Source organism: Dermatophagoides pteronyssinus, unplaced genomic scaffold (assembly GCF_027571235.1).
Source record: "Dermatophagoides pteronyssinus isolate colony J.1.1.1.1 unplaced genomic scaffold, Derpt_VIB-CSIC_2022.12 sq0003, whole genome shotgun sequence".
NCBI lineage: Eukaryota > Metazoa > Arthropoda > Arachnida > Sarcoptiformes > Pyroglyphidae > Dermatophagoides > Dermatophagoides pteronyssinus.
In genome coordinates this window covers 2,535,001-2,546,553 of record NW_027461527.1, presented here as the reverse complement: position 1 = coordinate 2,546,553, position 11,553 = coordinate 2,535,001, and the positions used below count along the sequence as shown (strand labels likewise).

At 36.5% G+C, this 11,553-nt stretch overlaps 1 long non-coding RNA gene and 3 other non-coding genes across 8 annotated transcripts in view; all 4 read left to right on the top strand.

Moving 5' to 3' along the window:
• Nucleotides 1–362: 362 nt before the first annotated feature.
• Nucleotides 363–2,276, top strand: LOC142644835 (uncharacterized). Of its 5 annotated transcripts, none has more exons than XR_012846007.1 (8): nt 363–614; nt 721–818; nt 879–933; nt 1,162–1,306; nt 1,358–1,558; nt 1,614–1,779; nt 1,845–2,096; nt 2,154–2,276. It is a non-coding gene; the product is annotated as an uncharacterized LOC142644835 (long non-coding RNA). The 5 variants fall into 5 exon arrangements; XR_012846005.1 differs by having other exon boundaries at nt 364–614; nt 891–933; XR_012846004.1 differs by having other exon boundaries at nt 366–614; nt 879–1,306.
• Nucleotides 2,277–6,982: 4,706 nt separating this feature from the next.
• Nucleotides 6,983–8,797, top strand: LOC142644848 (small subunit ribosomal RNA). Its single transcript, XR_012846021.1, has one exon. It is a non-coding gene; the product is annotated as a small subunit ribosomal RNA (ribosomal RNA).
• A 479-nt stretch (nt 8,798–9,276) lies between these two features.
• Nucleotides 9,277–9,429, top strand: LOC142644845 (5.8S ribosomal RNA). Its single transcript, XR_012846018.1, has one exon. It is a non-coding gene; the product is annotated as a 5.8S ribosomal RNA (ribosomal RNA).
• A 224-nt stretch (nt 9,430–9,653) lies between these two features.
• Nucleotides 9,654–11,553, top strand: part of LOC142644846 (large subunit ribosomal RNA) — a 3,731-nt gene continuing 1,831 nt past the window's right edge. The window contains exon 1 of the ribosomal RNA XR_012846019.1: nt 9,654–11,553. This exon is cut by the window's right edge and continues 1,831 nt beyond it. This is a non-coding gene — a ribosomal RNA (large subunit ribosomal RNA).

The following is an 11,553-nucleotide window of genomic DNA, read 5'->3' as shown; positions in this document are numbered from 1 at the left end:
ATGTTTATCAAATTATACATGTAATCTTCAATAATTATCATATAAAATTGGATATTTTTTGTATTTTCGTCAATTTTTTTTATAAATGTAAATATAATATTATTGTTCGATTGATTATGAAGACATTTTAATAACATAAAATATTCTTCATTTCCTAGTTTAATCTTTGAAAAGCATTTTTCTTGGTTATTTTTGTTTTCTCATCGAAATCATGGTACGTTTGGTTTGGTAAATTTAATGTTTTCTCTATTCATGACAATGTTTGGCGCGTTTTATTTCTTTGAACAAATTATCAACACTATTTTAATATGATTAACATGAATCATATCAACAAGTTCGACAAATGATCATTTGCGCATAGTCAAATGGCTAACTATTTTCAATACAATATGGTCTGCACTTTTGATAGTGTGAATCGTTTTAGCGCGTAAAATTTCTCTCGCGGCTAGTGGCGGCTAGTGGTAACTATTTTCTATACTTTTCTCTCGTCCAATCAGAATGCAAGTTAAACGTTCGATTCAACGGTCGTCAAAATCGTTTGTCCTCGTCATTCTATTTCGAACTTTTTTTTGTTGACGGTTGTTTTTTCGAACGCGTTTTTTCTGCTCGATCTTGTAAGTTATTTTTTCAATTTTAATCATTGATTTTGGTCCAAATTTTTGGAACAACCACTTTTATTGATTAAAGATTATCTTTCTTTGTTTCGTTTATTTGTTTAAGATTAAAAATTAGCCACGAAATTGATGAAAATTATTTGGACGGGCGATGATGCAATCGACGAAAAATGATCATTTTCTCGATGGCATTTATTCAAGTTTGTAATTATCAAATGATATTTCATTATAAATAAACTTTCATTTAATAAAATCCTAATCAAGTTTATTTTTCAGTTTCATTATGGTGATAATTAGCACTTCCAATAAATCAGTAAAGGTAATAGTATAGTTTGACAATGTTCAACAATAGGATAGGCTAGGTTAGATTAGGATTAGAGAACATGGTCTGAACTATTTCCTATTGAATTCGATATCGGGTGAAACTTTGTTACCGACAAAACGATCGACAAATATGATTAAATCAGTCTAATATCGGCACATCGATTTGGAATGATATGTGATTAAATGAAATGAACAAACTGACAACTTATATTTTTTCCATCAGGTATTCACTATTATATCTCATCATCCGCTGGAACGGTCATTAGTGGACAGTGATATATTGGACGCTATTGGACATCTAATTGAGTCGACAGACAAAATTACAATACTGTGCAAAAGAACTAAGTAAAATCAGTCAAGATTCAGAAGTAAGTTTTATTCTAAAAATTTCACTCAATTGACGACCTATATTTTTATAGGGAGATTATTTTTGCTATTGGAAGTCGTCGCGAATTAGAGGTGGAAGAGTGGTGGAACACAAAAACCGATTGGAAAATTGTACAAATTTTTTGAATATCGTCGAAGGAAGTTCCGACGAGGACAACGATCATTATTTGCCGAAAAAAAACCAAAAAAACTCTATCGAAATGGACGATTCAGGAAATAACATTGTTGATCAAGTAAACATTCAATTTAGATCTTATATTCATATATATTCATACATTTTCAATTTAGAAAAAAAACTGGATGCGATCATACCAATACTAGCCAACAAATCAATAATTTTCAATTTATTTTCTGTCACGTATACATTAAGGAATATTATCCGCTGCAATTGTGATGACCCTGGGTCAAAACTCATAAAGGAATTCGAATGTTTTTTTTCTTTGACGGTTTATTGGTAAGCATTCTAATAATATTAATGGACTCTTATTAATCTTTTATAATCTTTTATCTATTTTTCAGATAGAAGAAGAATTCAAACTTATATATCCACATTCAAATGCTTTGAATGAAAAAGCGAAAATCAACGAATTAATCAAAAATTCAAAATTTTTTCAAACAATGATGATGATAACAATGATGATGATGATGATAATGAATTTATGAATTTGTTCATTTTTTGAAAAAAAACTGAAATGTAGATCACCGATCACCACACGCAAAGCTTGTATTGATTTATCAGATGAATATGATGGGCTTTTGTTCAATTTACAAGTATGTTTTGACTATATAGTTATATTGATTATTGACTTTATTTTATTTTATGAATAGATGAACGATGATGTTGCAGCCATTTCAAAAAAAATCAATGATATTTATAATTTTCAATATTATATAATATAATTTAAAACTTAAAGTTAACAATGCCAATTCCAACATAATGACATTTTTAAACCTCGTATTATTTGATATAAAAAAATCAATAATGTCGAAAAAAATCAACGATTTTTGTGATTCAATTGGTTTGGAAAGAAAAAAATGCTGCTAGAATCATTCCCTGAAATGATTTTTACATCGAAAAACACAAAACTATAATTAATTTAATGTTTCTTCGAATAATTAATGTCTCTTTTCAAACTAAAAATTCCCATTGCCAATGCCAAAATTTTGAAATTAATATATTAATTTATAAATTTTTTGTAAATTAAATTTGAGTAAAATTTTTGTAAATTAAATTTGAGTAAAATTTAGTGTGAATTGCATTTGGGTGTAAAAATTTCATGGTGTGATGCATTAGGGTGTGAAAATTTCATGGTGTGATGCATTAGGGTGTGAAAATTTCATGGTGTGGTGCATTAGGGTGTGAAAATTTCATGGTGTGATGCATTAGGGTGTAGGAATTTTATGGTTTAATGCATTATGGTGAAGAAATTATGGTTTTTTTGACGAAGCCATAAAAATTGAACCTTTTGGCATGGAACAACAAAAATGAAACCCTAAGTTTTTACTCTCTGTGTATCTTCTTTTTTTTTGGAGGTATAAATCATAACTCATATCTAGACTGTTTCATAGATTTTGTTTTTTTGCGACAAAACAAAAAATTTCATACAAACTTTGAAATAATCTATTTAATGACAAGAATTTTTTTTTTCTTTTTTAAAGTTTTTTATTTTTATTTTCATTCGTTGAGAAATCACCAAAAAAAAAAACGAGTTTCAGAATCAAATGTGTAAATGATGGACATGGATGTGGAACTCGATGTGAATCGAATATTAATTTTTTTTTCTTCATTCACTTAGTTTCGTAGAAAAAAAACATTCAAATTACTTTAAGTATGTAAACATAGAGAATTTTATATTAATATTCAATTTTGTTTGAGAATTTCATCTTGATGTTTTAACGTTTTTTTTATATTTCTTAATATCACATTCATTATTGATTGATGTAAATTATATCATCATCATCATTGGTTGATTTTTTTTCAGATTCAATGATGACCTGTAACATTTATTGGTGTCCATCATACAATTTATAACCAAAAAAAAAAAAAAAAAAGAAAACATTATATTTTCATTTTTGTAATGTACGAATCACATACGTGTACGGAAATGTTATTTTTTATTCAGAATGTCATTTATAATTGACAACCCAAACTAACTAATTTAAAATCAATTTTTTTTCTCAAATAAATAAACTGATATTTGGTAGTGGATGTTGCTATAGTCATCAATAATCTACAATCCAAAGACTAACCGATGTTATTTTTTGATCATCATTGACATTGATGATTCAACACCGACAATATGACCTAATTAACTATTTAACATGATGATATTAACCATTATTGATACGATAAGAAGAGAAAACCAAAGCAACAACAACAAAAAACAATTTTGTTGTAAATTATGGCTATAACATATAATAAAAATAATGATTACATAATCCTTTGAATTTCGATATAATTGTTTAATTTTATTTACGACCACAACCATCATCATCATCATCTTTATGATAATGTTTTGTTTTGTTTTTTTTCTGGTTGTTCAGTTATAACAGCAATGAAAGAAAATTACTATAGCCAATATGTTATTGTTATTGCTGTTATAACATCTCTTCAAGAAACACTTGTATTCAACGCTTCGATGATTTTTTTGGGTTTTGTTTCATTTTTAACTGACCAAATATAATAACTTTATTTATTTAGTAATGAAAATAAAAAAGAAAACGAAAATAAAGTTTTCAATAGAATATGAATGAAACATTCAATAATAAAAAACACCATTATATTTTGACAGGATGCTAATCAAAAAATAAAAACAAGTAAACAAACAACAACAACAAGAATTTATAGATGAAGACCAAAAATTTTTCCTACATTCTTTCCCCATAATGACATTCTTGAAGACCGTTTGAAATGAGTTAATGTTTATTATTCATTTTTTTTATGACTTGATCAATCGAAAGAATAATGTTAAATGTTTGTTTGTTTGTTTGTTGTTGATATATAAATTACCATGGATAGATTGGTTCAAGAATAATTCTGAAACAGGAAATAAAAACAATAACTTAAACATTTGAAAAAAACGAATAATAGTAAACGTGTTTTCAACATATAAACGATCCAAATGAACAAAAAATTCAATTTAAAATTTTAATCCTTTGTCTGTCTAGCCAGAAAAAAAAGGAAAAAATAGTCGAATACAATTTAATTAATTAAACAAAAATTCAGATTATAATTTCAACAGAATTCTTTACAACTAAAAAAATGTTCTCATTATCATTGGGGAAAAAGGATAACACTGGAGAAAAATTGTTCTCATTAGGAAAAATTTCATAAATAATTAAACCAAATGATGAAAAAAAAACAGTTACAATGACGCAGAAGATAGATAAAATGAGTGAGAAAAAATCGTTAGCAACATAAATCACAATGCTATTTATTATTATCATCACCATATTATTCATCGGAATAACCATCATAACAAACAAACGAACAAACAAACAAAAATATTACATTTTTTTTAATTAGCTTCCTAGAATCCAAGATCAAAAAACCTATCTTGGTCATGAGTATGGAAAAAAAAAGAAAACATATAAAAATCTTGGATCTACACAATCAAGCAAACAACCAAAAGTTCCAAAATAAATAAATAAAAAAACGTTAATGAGTGAAACAAAATTTATTATTATTATTACAGTGTGTGTTGCCGGCCTTCGGCCAGCAGCACGCACACTTGCTTCAGCCCGTAGATTCTGGCAGATGAGCGGCTACGCCGCCCATCGCCCAAATCTTTGGCTGAAGTTTTGTTCTTTTGGGTATGGTCTGATCTAATGTGACCGCGGCCATTTCGTGTTGCGCACAAAGTTGCGCACATTGACTTTTTCTGCAGACATTTTTTTCAGCGGAATTTCAGGGACCGACATTTCATCCTACTCATTTACATGCATTTTTTTCTGTCATTTCGTCCTACTCATTTACATGTAAAAAAAAGCTTCACCAAATTTTTTTATTAATAAGATTATTCAAGCCCTTCATTCACATTTATAATAAATTATAGAATACAAGTTTTTGTCGTGAAAACTTTTTGCTTTTGATATTTTTTTTTCTCTATCTCTCTCACTGTTTGTTTCGAAACACTAACAAATACACAGTCAAGAAGTTATTATTTTCCAGAAACAAAAACTTGTACTTTTTCAAACCAACAAACCATCTCTATGCAGACATTGTTTGAAATGTGTAAACACAAATATGTCAATTACAGAATTTTTTATGGAAAAAAAAAGTTTCATGCGAATCTTCTGTAATAGAATTGAATGAAATTATTTAAATTTTTGAAAAAATTATTTTGAATTGGAAAAAAACTTCATATTTTGTTAGTTGTCATGCATGGCAATGTAAATGTTTAGATTTTATAACATTCTATAATTCGAATCACTTCAATCAAAATCGAATTTTCATATTGATATGCAATGATGATAAAACAGGTTATTATCATTGGAAATATCTTGTACAAGGTATGTTTAATCGCATTATCTCCTTTGGCTAAAATGTGTTGATAATTTCGCCTTACGGCCAATCACAGGATTGCCATTCGTTTGCACATACATGTTTTTATGATTGTATGATATCGTCTGTTTGGCAAATGTCTATGGCAACGATATTATCTCGAAGTTAAATGTGGTTGTATTTCTTTATTTAGCAACTAAATTGCAGCATTTTTTTGCGGATTAAATAGAATTATTTTGCCACTTCGCTAAATTTTTTTCTTCTCTCGCCGATCAACTGCGTAAATGTATCCAATGATCGGCAACAATTGCAATGATCATTATCCTTGCCAACTTATCACTAGTCGAAGTTTCTATATTATGTGGCAAGACAATCGTCGAGAAATCGACGAATAGTGATAGTCGACTTATGTAAGGTTGTTGGCGTTGCAGCGCTGCTTCAGTGCACAGCTGCAATCGAGCTAAGTCGGCCTGGAAAGGTGCTTATTTTTTTAAAATAAGCGCTTGCCCGACCATATAGTATGCATTAACAGCAAAATTATGGTATCTCGCCACAAAATCATGAAGAAAGCGCTTTATAGCGCGGAGCTTGAGCGAGAGATTTCGATCTCGTGCTTAAGTTTGGCGTTTGAGTTTCGATGTCCATGAATGATTAGCCTCGCATGGTCTAGGAGTTCAAATAGCCAACGAATTTCTGGGTCTCCCCTTCTTGTTTTGCTTAGCAATAAGCATAACATGAAGACATGGACTGAAATGCCAACGGTTGCTGATTCCCGTCAACTTGGAGCTGCTCGATGGTTCGTAATGGATTCGTGGTTACCTGGTCGTTCTGGATGGATCCAGAATTTGGCTTGTTTTCATCTTTTGTGCTTAAATGTGCAAATTCACGGTGGAACAGCCAAATGTTCATCGCAATAAGCTGAAGAAGATCGAAGAAAAGGCCTGTTAATCGTAAGATTTCGGGTTTTAATCGTACTCGGTACGATTCAGGCATGTTTGACTAATACGTAACTTCCCACCTAGGCAGTGATGTGCTTGTTTTAGTCCGCATGCCGTGTTGCCAAATCGTGTATTCGGTTTGGTGACACAAGCAGAGTTTGGTTTCCAAATTTCGACTTGATTGTTGAATGCGGATTTCCTATAACTTCTGCTGCTACCTGGTTGATCCTGCCAGTAGTCATATGCTTGTCTCAAAGATTAAGCCATGCATGTCTAAGTACATACCGTATTAAGGTGAAACCGCGAATGGCTCATTAAATCAGTTATGATTCATTGGATGTTGACCAATTACATGGATAACTGTGGTAATTCTAGAGCTAATACATGCCGAAAAGCTTCATCCTCGTGGTGGAGCGCATTTATTAGACCAAGACCAAAGGTGGCAACACCTTACGGTGGTGACTCTGGATAACTGCAGCTGACCGCATGGCCTCGTGCCGGCGGCATATCCTTCGAGTGTCTGCCTTATCAACTTTCGATGGTAGGTTATATGCCTACCATGGTTGTAACGGGTAACGGGGAATCAGGGTTCGATTCCGGAGAGGGAGCCTGAGAGACGGCTACCACATCCAAGGAAGGCAGCAGGCGCGCAAATTACCCACTCTCAGAACGAGGAGGTAGTGACGAAAAATAACAATACGGGCTTCGCTTATGCGTTCTCGTAATTGGAATGAGTACAGTTTAAATCCTTTAACGAGGATCAATTGGAGGGCAAGTCTGGTGCCAGCAGCCGCGGTAATTCCAGCTCCAATAGCGTATATTAAAGTTGTTGTGGTTAAAAAGCTCGTAGTTGGATCTCAGCTCATGTATGGCGGTCCACCTGATGGTGGTTACTGTCTTACTGAGCAGATTATCGCATTGTCCTACGGTGTTCTTAATTGAGTGTCGTAGGCGATCGATACGTTTACTTTGAAAAAATTAGAGTGCTCAAAGCAGGCATTATCGCCTGAATACTGTTGCATGGAATAATGGAATAGGACCTTGGTTCTGTTCTGTTGGTCTTCGGAATCGAGGTAATGATTAAGAGGGACGGACGGGGACATTAGTACTGCGGCGATAGAGGTGAAATTCTTGGACCGCCGCATGACTAACTAAAGCGAAAGCATTTGTCAAGAACGTTTTCATTAATCAAGAACGAAAGTTAGAGGTTCGAAGGCGATCAGATACCGCCCTAGTTCTAACCATAAACGATGCCAACCAGCAATCAGCCAGAGTTTATTGTATGACTCGGCTGGCGGCTTCCGGGAAACCAAAGTTTTTCGGTTCCAGGGGAAGTATGGTTGCAAAGCTGAAACTTAAAGGAATTGACGGAAGGGCACCACCAGGAGTGGAGCCTGCGGCTTAATTTGACTCAACACGGGAAAACTCACCCGGTCCGGACACTGGAAGGATTGACAGATTAAGAGCTCTTTCTTGATTCAGTGGGTGGTGGTGCATGGCCGTTCTTAGTTGGTGGAGCGATTTGTCTGGTTAATTCCGATAACGAACGAGACTCTAGCCTACTAAATAGTGTTGGATACCTTCGGTTATCCGAACGCTTCTTAGAGGGACAAACGGCGTTTCAGCCGTATGAAAAAGAGCAATAACAGGTCTGTGATGCCCTTAGATGTCCGGGGCCGCACGCGCGCTACACTGAAAAAATCAGCGTGCATGTGTCTACCTACTCCGAAAGGAGCGGGAAACCGAGTGAAACTTTTTCGTGATTGGGATTGGGGATTGTAATTATTGTCCATGAACGAGGAATTCCCAGTAAGCACAAGTCATCAGCTTGTGTTGATTACGTCCCTGCCCTTTGTACACACCGCCCGTCGCTACTACCGATTGGATGTTTTAGTGAGGTCTTTGGACTGGCCAACGTAGCTATCCTCGTGGTGGCCATGTTCGGCCGGGAAGATGACCAAACTTGAACATCTAGAGGAAGTAAAAGTCGTAACAAGGTTTCCGTAGGTGAACCTGCGGAAGGATCATTATCGGTTTTCTTGAGCATTTATTTGCTTTAAAAGAAACATTCGATTATCAATTCGAACGAACAGTTGCCCGTTATCACAAATGGATCGACTGGCAATTGTTGACACTGATGAGGTTAATGAAAGCTCTGAAATTGTATCCTGGTTTTCATGTTGGGCAACATGGATGAAAACAATGGGAGAATTTCTTAATTAAGGAGTTAAACCGAATCATGTCAACTTTATCGGCGGTTCTCCTTGATGCCTGTTGGTGCCTAGCCTACAGTTCCTGTTTGTCCTCGGGACGGATGTGGATGTAGTGTGTCGCTTTGTTGTTTTTGCAACAAGTGCCGCTAGGTTTAAATACTGGATTCGTCATCGAACGAATGCCGGAGCCACAGGTTCAAGGTATTTTCTTTTTCATTTATGAAAAACTTCAAGCCAGAAACATTGTTACAAAACAAATTGTGATTCTCGAAAGAATTGCAAAAAACAAAAATAACTACTGCCAGTGGTGGATCACTCGGCTCGCTGGTCGAGGAAGAACGCAGCTAGCTGCGTTAATCGGTGTGAAATGCAGGACACTCCGATCACTCGACATTCGAACGCACATTGCAGCCATTGGATAGCCGATGGCTTCGTTTGTCTGAGCGTCGTTATCAAATTATGACCAAACAAAATGGGATAGATCTGTTTCGTCGTGCATACGTCGTCAGGTCATTTCCAAACATTTGATATGCTGACTTTTGTGGTGAAGAAGGCTTTGTAGCACATTCACTCACAAGAGGTATTTAGCGTTTCCAGCTAAACACCTCGAATGTGTGCCTTGCATAACCAAAGTATAGTCGCAAATCATTGTCCAAATCAAAACGTCTAATTTCGACCTCAGATCAAGCGAGAATACCCGCTGAATTTAAGCATATAATTAAGCGGTGGAAAAGAAACCAAATGGGATTCCCTGAGTAACGGCGAGTGAAAGGGGATTAGTCCAGCGCCAAGTCTTGACGTTTAGGCGTTCAAGAGATGCGGCGTTAATGTGTTGGCGCATCATGTGTTGCCGTATGTTTCAAGTTCCTTTGACAGGGACATCCAGAGCGGGTGCTAGGCCCATAGAGACACTCGGCTGATACATGCAGGCCAATGCATTCTAGAGTCAGGTTGCTTGAGAGTGCAGCTTAAAGTCGGTGGTAAACTCCATCCAAGACTAAATATCACAGCGAGACCGATAGCAAACAAGTACCGTGAGGGAAAGTTGCAAAGCACTTTGAAGAGAGAGTTAAATAGCACGTGAAACCACTGGGAGGCAAACAGATGGAACCACGAAGTATGCGCCTCGGTCGATTCAATCAATGCTGGCGGCTAACGATGCAGGAAATGGATCTTTTCGGAGGTTGTTCCTGTGTTTTTCAGCTGCAAGCTTTGGTGCATTTCGTGCCGAGGATGCTAAGCCACGTTCGACCAGATGATTGGGACGGCTGTAGGACAGGGTAAGAGAAAGGTGCCCGTCAAGTCTTTGATTTGGCGGCGTTATAGTCTCGAGCCGGAACCGTCGCCGAATGTACTGGTCGATAAAATTTCTCCGATTGGAGTCAGGTTGCGTTTGCCTGTGGCTGTTAGTCGATGTTTCGAGGTGTTCTTTACGTGTCTTTGGATGCGAAAAGCCGCTTCAACGATGTTGGCTAATGGTTGCTTGCTAAACGTGACAGAACTGTGGCGCGAGTAGGTCGGTGTCCATCTGACCCGTCTTGAAACACGGACCAAGGAGCCTATCATATACGCGAGTCGCTCGGTCTTGTATAGGCCCGAGAGGCGAAATGAAAGTAAAACTACGAGGCTTCGGTCGCAGTAGTAGCTCGCTTACTTCGTTTTTTGGCGATCAAGCGAAGCTGGAGCGTATACGATGGTACCCGAAAGATGGTGAACTATGCCTGGGCAAGACGAAGCCAGAGGAAACTCTGGTGGAGGTCTGTAGCGATTCTGACGTGCAAATCGATCGTCAGACCTGGGTATAGGGGCGAAAGACTAATCGAACCATCTAGTAGCTGGTTCCCTCCGAAGTTTCCCTCAGGATAGCAGGCGCTTTTCGGTTCAGTCTCATCCGGTAAAGCTAATGATTAGAGGTCTTGGGATTGAAACGATCTCAACCTATTCTCAAACTTTAAATGGGTGAGATGGTCGACTTTCTTGATTGAAGCCGACCATTTGGATGTATGAGTGCCTAGTGGGCCAGCTTTGGTAAGCAGAACTGGCGCTGTGGGATGAACCAAACGTCGAGATAAGGCATCAAATGCATACGCTCATCAGACCCCATAAAAGGTGTTGGTTGCTATAGACAGCAGGACGGTGGCCATGGAAGTCGGAATCCGCTAAGGAGTGTGTAACAACTCACCTGCCGAAGCAACTAGCCCTGAAAATGGACGATGCTGTAGCGTGGAGCCGATACTCGACCGCAATGACGATACCGATGAGAATGCGATGTCATTACGAGTAGGAGGGCCGCAATGATAGCGTTGAAGGTGTCAGACGTAAGTCTGCCTGGAGCTGTCATTGGTGCAGATCTTGGTGGTAGTAGCAAATACTCAAGTGAGAATCTTGAGGACTAACGTGGAGAAGGGTTCCATGTGAACAGCAGTTGGACATGGTTCAGTCGGTCCTAAGGAAGCGGAGAAATCCGTTACAACGGCCCGGTATAATTGAAAAATGATTCCGTGGTCGATTTTCCGAAAGGGAATCGGGTCAATATTCCCGAACTGAGACAGGGAGGATGTGCTTTCGGGCAC